The sequence below is a fragment of the Electrophorus electricus genome, chromosome 5, assembly GCF_041902795.1.
Source record: "Electrophorus electricus isolate QZ-2024a chromosome 5, ASM4190279v1, whole genome shotgun sequence".
Taxonomy (NCBI): Eukaryota; Metazoa; Chordata; class Actinopteri; order Gymnotiformes; family Gymnotidae; genus Electrophorus; species Electrophorus electricus.
The window spans coordinates 26,514,807-26,523,281 of record NC_137501.1 but is presented as its reverse complement, the minus strand read 5'-3'; the positions used below and the strand labels follow the sequence as shown (position 1 = coordinate 26,523,281).

Sequence of the window (8,475 nt, the reverse complement as noted above, 5' to 3'; positions counted from 1 at the left end):
GCATAATGACTTTAAAGGTTAAGTGTATGTAAATTGAAATCCTGCAATTATATATAATGTGTTTGCCCTGTGTAGGCCCATTACTGCCTCAGAAGCTTGTCTGGTCTGGTTTGATGTTTAAGGTCTGAATTATTTCCTAATCTTAAAAGCTATTTTGTCTAATCAATTTTACATAAGGAGGTCATGTCCCAGACTATGTTATTCACATGGTTTAATTGCTGGACGTGTTATATGGTTCAAGATCCTGATAATGGAATGCAGCGGATGCTCTAACATCTCAATATACTACTGTGCAAAACTCTCCCATTACATTGTAAAATATTCTTCACACAATTCAAGGCAGCTTCTTTAAATAACCATATAAAATATACCACAGTACAGCTTTTTCTTTAAACACACACACACACACACACACACACACACACACACACATTTTGTCATGCATCGCTATTATAGCAGCTAAATGTGGAATTTTACATCAAAAGCAAAAAGTATATACACATATGTGCATTTAATAAATGTCAATTTATTTTAAAGATGTCCCCTCTCTGCCTCCAGCAACTTGCCTCATCTGCAATGAGAGGAAGTAGGGAAGTGACATCATTTAGTCACTGCAGCCCACAGACCTGGATCAGGATTACACAGTCTCATTGCTTTAAGAATAAACCAGACCAGGCCACACCAAATATACCTTTACAGACATGCTCACTAATCAGACTTCCACAAGCAAAATGGATCACATGTTCCATATCCAAAATTAAAAGAATCAATTTCTCAAAAATGTTGCTGGAAAACATTTTATACACTCACCACCAAATTAATTAGAAACACATACCTTACCCCTAGGCTCAAGTGGAGTGTAAAGAAAGTTTAACTTTACAAACTATTAACAATTGATTGTTTGGAGTTTAGGTATTGCTGGATTCATGAGTATTGCTGATTTCATATTGATCTTCTATTGATGGCAAAAGAATTTGCCCTATTGACTCTTTACACCCGCAGGAATTTTAGACAGTGTGACTAATATACAGTGGTGTGATGGAACAATAGGCTTTTACTTTAATTTACAGTGAAACACTGTAAAAAATTAATAAATAATTGTAATAAATTGTAAAAATGACTGAACCAGGATGTTTCACACATTTTACACATTTGTTCGCATTTTGTATTGCTATCTTTCTCATTCTCAGTCATTTTCTCTGAAACCCTTTGGCTTCTCTCTCTCTCATACACACACACACACACACATACAGAGAGAGAGAGAGAGAGAGAGAGAGCGAGCGAGCGAGCAGTGGCTGAAACGTTTTATTGATGTTCTTCCCACTCAAACCACTAGAGGGTAGTAATCTATTAGGTTTTTAGCGTCAATGCGCCTGTTCTTTCGTGTAGTGTGGCTCGTGTACACGTGTGGATTTCAGCTGCTTAAAATTGACACGTGAGCTGAATTAGGCACATTTTTGATGCAAAATCAATTTAACCCTGTACTTACAATTCAGAGGGCTCTTGCTTTTATAGAACAATGTAACATTTTGGTCTTTCTGGGAGTTGTACTTAGAAAAGACAGTTGTTCCGGTTCATCTCTCTAAATGTTCTTTGCTAGTTGTTGCCTTACTTTCATCTTTTGGGACTTCCATAGCATTGTTTAAGGCCCTGCCAAGTACAGGAAGAAGGCCTTATTTAAAGCATAGTATGGGGTCAAGCGATTTAGCCTAATTTGGTTATTTGCTTACGCCATACACTCACCACCAAATTAATTAGAAACACCTTATGCCTAGACGCAATGGAGCCGCACCTGTTTTATAGCAGTATTTTAGATTAATTAAACATTATCTGTTGCCATGCACTGCACCATACAAGCACTGAGCTGGGTTTTATACGATGCCAGTGTCACATTTTTAGTCAGTGAATAAGCGGAGCTGGCGATAAAAAAGAGAGGGTTGGGTGGCTTTAACTGTGCAGAGCTACCCTAAACTCTCACAATGAAATGGTTTGCCTGCATCGAACAGGGCGTTGAAATCTCTCGTGCTAGTTTGGGTGTGGGGCGTGCCTTTGAAGGAAGCAACAGGAGGTATATCTCTCCCTCAATTTCCTGTGTTTCTAAAGGCTAATAACCTCCAGGTTCCTCTAGCGTCATGGAATCTCTATTTACATTTCTTGCTAAGGATATTACAGCGGTTGACTAGCAGAACATGCAATATTTTTTGACTTGATCTTATTGCCCTTTAAAAAGTTTCTTTTATAAGAATTTGGAGCTCACTTTTTTTTTGCTTTAATGTAATCTTTTGCTACCAAAATAATTGTAATATATGGAGCTGATCTTTGTCCTGGGCAGTAACATCAAACACTTTTGAATACTAATTTTTAGGTCCTCTCCCCATCTGTGGGCTCACATGACTTTTCGCAGAATGCCCCAGTATGACTCAGCGAATTTGTGTGTGTGTGTGTGTGTGTGTGTGTGCGTGCGCGTGCGCAATAGTGCCCAAGGGCTTTGTCTGAGAGCTGATGCATTTTACCCACTTATCACTGTAAGGCACAAGCTGAACAAGTGCTGTACTGTGTCCCTTGTAAAAGAAAGCTGCTGGGATGGTGTTAGATGACTATGAGTTATCGTTTGTTTAAATGAATGTCTGCTTGGGCCAATCCAGAGCTCAGGGTCACTTCACTGGGTTAGATTTTTGCTAGTATGTGAAGGCATATATTGCACATGAAAAGACATTTCACATTTAACTGGTTGTCATATGTAGTCCTAGACTACAGCTGAGTAGGGTCTGTTGGGGCACTTGTAGATTTAATGCAAAGCAATTAGTGAACTCATGAACAACTGAACCAGTAAACAAATGGTTACTGCTGTAACCAGTAAATTGCCCTCTGCAATTAATGAAGTCATCCATCCATCCAAACATCCATCTCAGGGTGATGCACCAAACCCAAAAGGTAAACTGTTCTGGCCCAAAACACTTTGTGATACAATGACAGCGGCAGGCTGCCTACATTTGGTATTTTCTTTCACGTGAGCTTTTGTGAAAACATACATTATTGATTGTAAGGGACAGTACCCAATGTAATATATCAGATGGAACCAAATTACGCATATGTGATCAATTCCCAATGGGGGGGGCAAAAATGTTTAAACGTATGTAGTGTAGCTTCGCAACACACAATTTGCATAATTAATGTCGATCGCGTCACACTGGAGCATTTTAGGTCAGCATAGAATTGTTGGCAAGGGTTAAAAGTCACATCAAATGAGCCCGCCCTAAATTCTTAAAGTTCTTTGATTGGCCAGGTTTCCGATTTTTACTGAGCCCCTCCCTTTAGTGCTCAAGCTTTTGAGAACTAATGAGAGTGCCTGCCTAGTGGCACTGTGGTTCCTGTGAGCGTCACGGTCTTCAGAGTGGTCGATGTTGTTTCGGTTTGGAAACAGATGATCGCACGTTAAACTTATTATTCGGCAACAGAATTAAAGCGGTCATGGAGCTCACGTAAGTGAAAAAGAGTTTTGGAGAAACAGACGGAGAGAGGGGGTAGGACGTCGGAAAACAGGTTGATGTCAGGATAGCCGTTCGATTAGACGGACAGATTTTGCGTGTTTGTCAACGAGATGTGTCAAAAGTGTCCGCGAACGTTGTCATTTCGATTCATACACTGTTTCATCCATTAATGTAGCTTTAAAAACTGAATATGCATAGTACGTCCTCCTCAGTGTGCGTTCATGAATTGTATTCAATAGGATCAATTTAAGGCTCAACAGATAAAGCATCATGAGGGATTCCTTTTCGCCCCTTTAAATTAAATGTGTTAAATAGGCAGAAACGAAGCAGTTTGCAGATTATCTTACTAAACAGCTAAATTAACTGGACACTAGACTAGTTACTTTCTATTGTTATGAGAGATGCGAGAGTGATCTTTGGTAGACTGTTAAATTTATGTTTCTGATATGATTCTCTGTGAAGAAAATCATAATATTTGACTACATGTTTTACTTTTAAAGCTAAATTGGATGTATGTATTATGTAGAATGTATTGAGATTAAGAATTTTAAACTTTTAAAACTAAATTGAGAAATAAACTTTTTAAATATTCAAGTTTTACAAACAACTGAGACATTAGTGCTTCAGTATGCTTCTCTATGGCTAATAATTTAAGTTAGAAGTCGAGCTGAAATTAATACAGAGAGCAAGATCACTGTCTAATATCACTCATTTACAGTGATCACAAAAGCTTCTTTATAAAAATTCTCTAGTTTGAATGTGTGATTGTAATGTGTGACCACTTTACTAAACCAGCTACAAAGCTTGCTTAACATAAAAAAATGTGAAGAAGATATGAAGAAACCTAAAGCAACTCCACATCCTTGGCAATGGCTTGTATACAGTGTAAGTGAGCATGTCTGTGGGGGTATATTTGGTGTGGCCTGGTCTGGTTTTTCCTTAAGGCAATAAGACTGTGTAATGGAGAATAATCCCCATAGCAACTCTCATGCTAATGGTTGGCTCGAGGTTATCAGCACTGCCAGACTGCGTGCTGATGCCCATGCAGGAAGACTTGGATATGATAAGTGTGTGTGGTCACTGTCCATGACGTAAATCTTGAGGACAGTAACAGGCAACTCTGACACCCCCTGCCCTCTGTCTGATCATAAATCAAACTGATATTATATTCAAGGAATGAATGAGGCAATAACTCATGGCAAATACATGTTTTATGTATTAAAAAGGACATTTAGAATGTCTCATCCTTTTTCTGTGTTTTTAGGCCCCCATATATTGAACATAGCACTGCTGCTGTAAAATACTGAATACTGATTAATTCTCTGGCCAGCAGTGTGTATCTACTACATAGAAAGCAGACAGGCACATTGGCCTGGTTTGCATTCATGCAGGAAGGAAAGAAGGCAGAAACTGATTATATTTTTAGTTTTTCTGAAATTAACATGCCCTATAATTTGTTCTTATCTCCTCAGTACTGACACAGGTTGCCTTTGTTTAGCATAGCTTTGCTGACTGTAGTTTGGCAATATTTGGGGTTATGGCCATGCAATTTTTTTTGTTTGTTTTTATTTGTTGTTGCAATATTGGACTTGCTGTGCCGCAGGGAGCGTAGCAGGACGCATGGACCCCCTCGACATTGAAAGACATTTAATGACATAAAACATGCAAGACAACGATGAGATTCACACAAGATTAATGGTGAACAATATTACATTAATAACGATGACAAAGGCTAAACAACAGTAACAGTGATTTATAAAAAAAAAACATTAACGCTTACACCTACAATGACCCACACCGAGGCACACACTACCTGGGTTTTAAATAGACAGACAAACACGTAACGATTAACCCCATGCAGGTGTGTGTCCTTACGGAGGGCGTGGCCACAAACAGACGTGGTTCCTCTTGTACGCAGCAGGCCGTACCACGTGACTCATGGGGGGCTAGTGTTCCGTGACACTTGCTAATACTGATACTACAGCAGGTTGCAATATTAAAATAAAATCTATATCTAGTTATGGGTTGTTATTGTGTGCTGTGAACATCCTTATTAATCTCAGACATTCCATTCAAGTTTATGCTAAAACATACTCTGAGCTCTGGTATAATACTCTTAAAGCATTTAACAACAATATTTTGGCTTTAAGCAAAACTCTATGAAATTTAGGTTATGTTTTGACCATTGACCAAATTGGTGGGGGGACATTCTGGGGTTTATCTTTTCTTTTGGACATTTACATTACTCCTTTGTAAACATTCTCTGCCATTGTATTTTGCCTATATAAACTTTCTATCATAAAGGTCTGCTCATGTTACTGCTTGTTCATACAGTCTCTTGGCCAAGGTAATCGTGAATGTAAAAAATAATAATAATAAGGTGTGCATTTGCTTTAATGGCTGTCTACAGCAAAAGAGATATAGCAGGTATTAGATGAGTAAATAGCAGATCCACTGTCCTGATTGTATATGATTATATGAAGCCAGAAAGTGTCATCACTATTAGCAATGGGATTTTATTTCTATGGTTACTGTTACATAACCATTGCGCTTATTTTGCTGAGTTCATTTTTCATGGATACTAGCACAGTTACAATGACCGACCATTGTTGGCTGCGCTATAACTTATGGGTGAAGGAAATCTGTGCATTCGAGTTCTAGGGCTACAGCACTCCCCCCACCAAGTAATTCCTCAGTCGCTCTGAAGGTATTATGTCCCTTCAGAGGCCATAGGGACCTGAGACAACAGATTAAGCATCACTTCTTAGGCTCATGAACCAAAGATTCTGTGAACATTTTTTTTACATTTTTCATGCTGTCACACTTTAAATCATTGACCTACATCACAAGTTCTGTATCCTAAGAAAAACATTACCATTTCTGTAGAAGGTTTTCGAAGAATGTTTTTGTAGCAAAGTTCTGAAACCACGCTTGATATCTTGCTGAAAATTGACTGTTTTGTTTACAGTTGGTTGCTGTTACCAATATATGACTTCCCTGTTATAAGATGTAATGATCCATTCTGCTGCTAGATTTCTTTGGGGGGGGGGGGGGGGGAGAGGGAGTTCATGGCACTGTTGAGGTTCAGCTGCGATTAGAAGGTGTTCAGTATTGCGGTTCAGTGTTTCTGGTCAGTGTTAAGGCCTATATGGCTCATGTGCACGTCCAGTAGCTTCAAGCTTTCCTCAGGCGATTAAGTCGGGGGAAGGGCTAGCGGAAGGGTCAAGAGACGTCATCATGAGCGTGTTGTTTGATTTAGTGAACAGGATGGGGGCAGGGAGGATAGACAACAGAGAGAGAGAGAGAGAGAGAGAGAGCTCAATCTCGATCTTCATGAACCCTGATTCTTCCTCTGCTGACTAATAAAATGTGCCTGTCCCTGTTATCATAAAAGCACAGATCAGCAAAGATCACACTGTCTGGAAGGGGGGCCTGTTCCCATGATTGGTTTGAAGGAGGAGGGACCTGACTGCAAATGCTTTACTATTAGGCTCATTTCCTTCTGTGCTTAATTTTTAATGTGCTGTGTTTAACTTTTTTTTTTTTTTTGACTTTTATTGGTATCCATTTTATTGAATGGTTGAATGGCTTGCTTTAATATTGGTCATGGATGATTATCATGTATGAAGTGGCCATATGATGTTGGATCATCTTTGAGGAAGGGAAGTCTGCGTTTACTCTGTATTCCACTAAAATAGCACTGTAGGAGTTCAGAACGTATTGTGTCTGCATTCACAAGCCAGTTCATCCATCAGTTTATAGGAGAGTGGGACAGAGTTGAGTGCTTAAAGCATTTTTTTCCTAAAGTGCAGTGTTCAGTGGTTCCTTCTTCTGGCCAGTGGCAAGACAAAAATGTCAGTCATTCACTCGAGATGATATTTAAACTAAGGTGGTGATTACAATGGCCAATTTTAATGTGCTGTTACTTTTGTTGACATTTACTCATATCTACAGTAGCCACTGTGGTTCTTGGTAACAGTATATAAGATTATAAGTATATAACAGTATATAAGTTCTTGTTGCCTTCTTTTCATGCCAAAGGGTCTCAGTGACAGTTCTGTCACCTTTGAATAAGTGGCAAATGTTTTGTGTAACTTCTATGCAGTTTCTAACTATATATTTTAAATCTAGAGGTTTTTATCCTACCCATGTGTTCATGTGGCAAAGGAGTAAGAACTGCCAAAAAGTAGTTAGATATATATCCAAATATATGCAGAGTTCTGGGTAAAATGTAGTCTAAACAATGCTTAGATGTATTTGAAACCTAGCCTGCTTCATCTGTTATGCATTTGCTTCTTTGTCTGTGTAATATATTGTTTATAGGCTTGTGTGTGTCAGCTGGAGTTATAGGATCAGCTGAGCTAGATCCAAACTGAAACACACTTGCCAGCACTGAAGACAGTTCATTCAAATCTTTTCAAGTGTTCATAAATTTGTGTGTGTGTGTGTGTGTGTGTGTGTGTGTGTGTGTTTGTGTAACTGTGTCTGTGTATCCGTATGTTTGCGTGTGCGTGCTTGTCTGTGTGCGTGCGTGCGTGTGTGTGTGTGTGTGTCTATATATATACATGTTTACATAAAACCTCAGTTAACTATGTGGCAGAGGGCTGTGCGTTGCTCTCACTTTGGGAGTTCCTCCGTGTCTCCTACTGTCTGAACTGTCTTGCAGGCCTTGCCAAGAACTTTACGAGGACCTGTTTGGCCGGAAAGAGCATGTACATTCCTCCAGATCACTGCATCACTGTTTTGTTTGTCCCTCTGAATCTTGGTGTACAATAGCATTGTGCAACAGTGTGGACCCCCCACCCTCCTACCTCAAACTCTCATGTTTTTCTTGGCTGTGTTCTGATGAGGGGTCAGGTCTGGAGTCATTGTCATAGCTTTTGGCTGGGACCTGCATGCTCTGTAATGCTATGTCAGGCCAGATCTGTTCAAAACTGCTGAGTTCAGGATTCTGGAAAGGTCTGTGGAACTGGGCAGTACTAGA

General features: G+C 39.4%; 1 protein-coding gene across 1 annotated transcript in view; it reads left to right on the top strand.

The window, feature by feature from the left end:
- The first annotated feature begins 3,331 nt into the window (after positions 1 to 3,331).
- The window catches only part of LOC113583886 (tripartite motif-containing protein 2-like), a 30,388-nt gene continuing 25,244 nt past the window's right edge, over positions 3,332 to 8,475 (top strand). The window contains exon 1 of the mRNA XM_027020483.3: positions 3,332 to 3,482. The gene's annotated coding sequence lies outside the window, so the exon portion shown is untranslated. The remainder of the gene's footprint in view (positions 3,483 to 8,475) is intronic.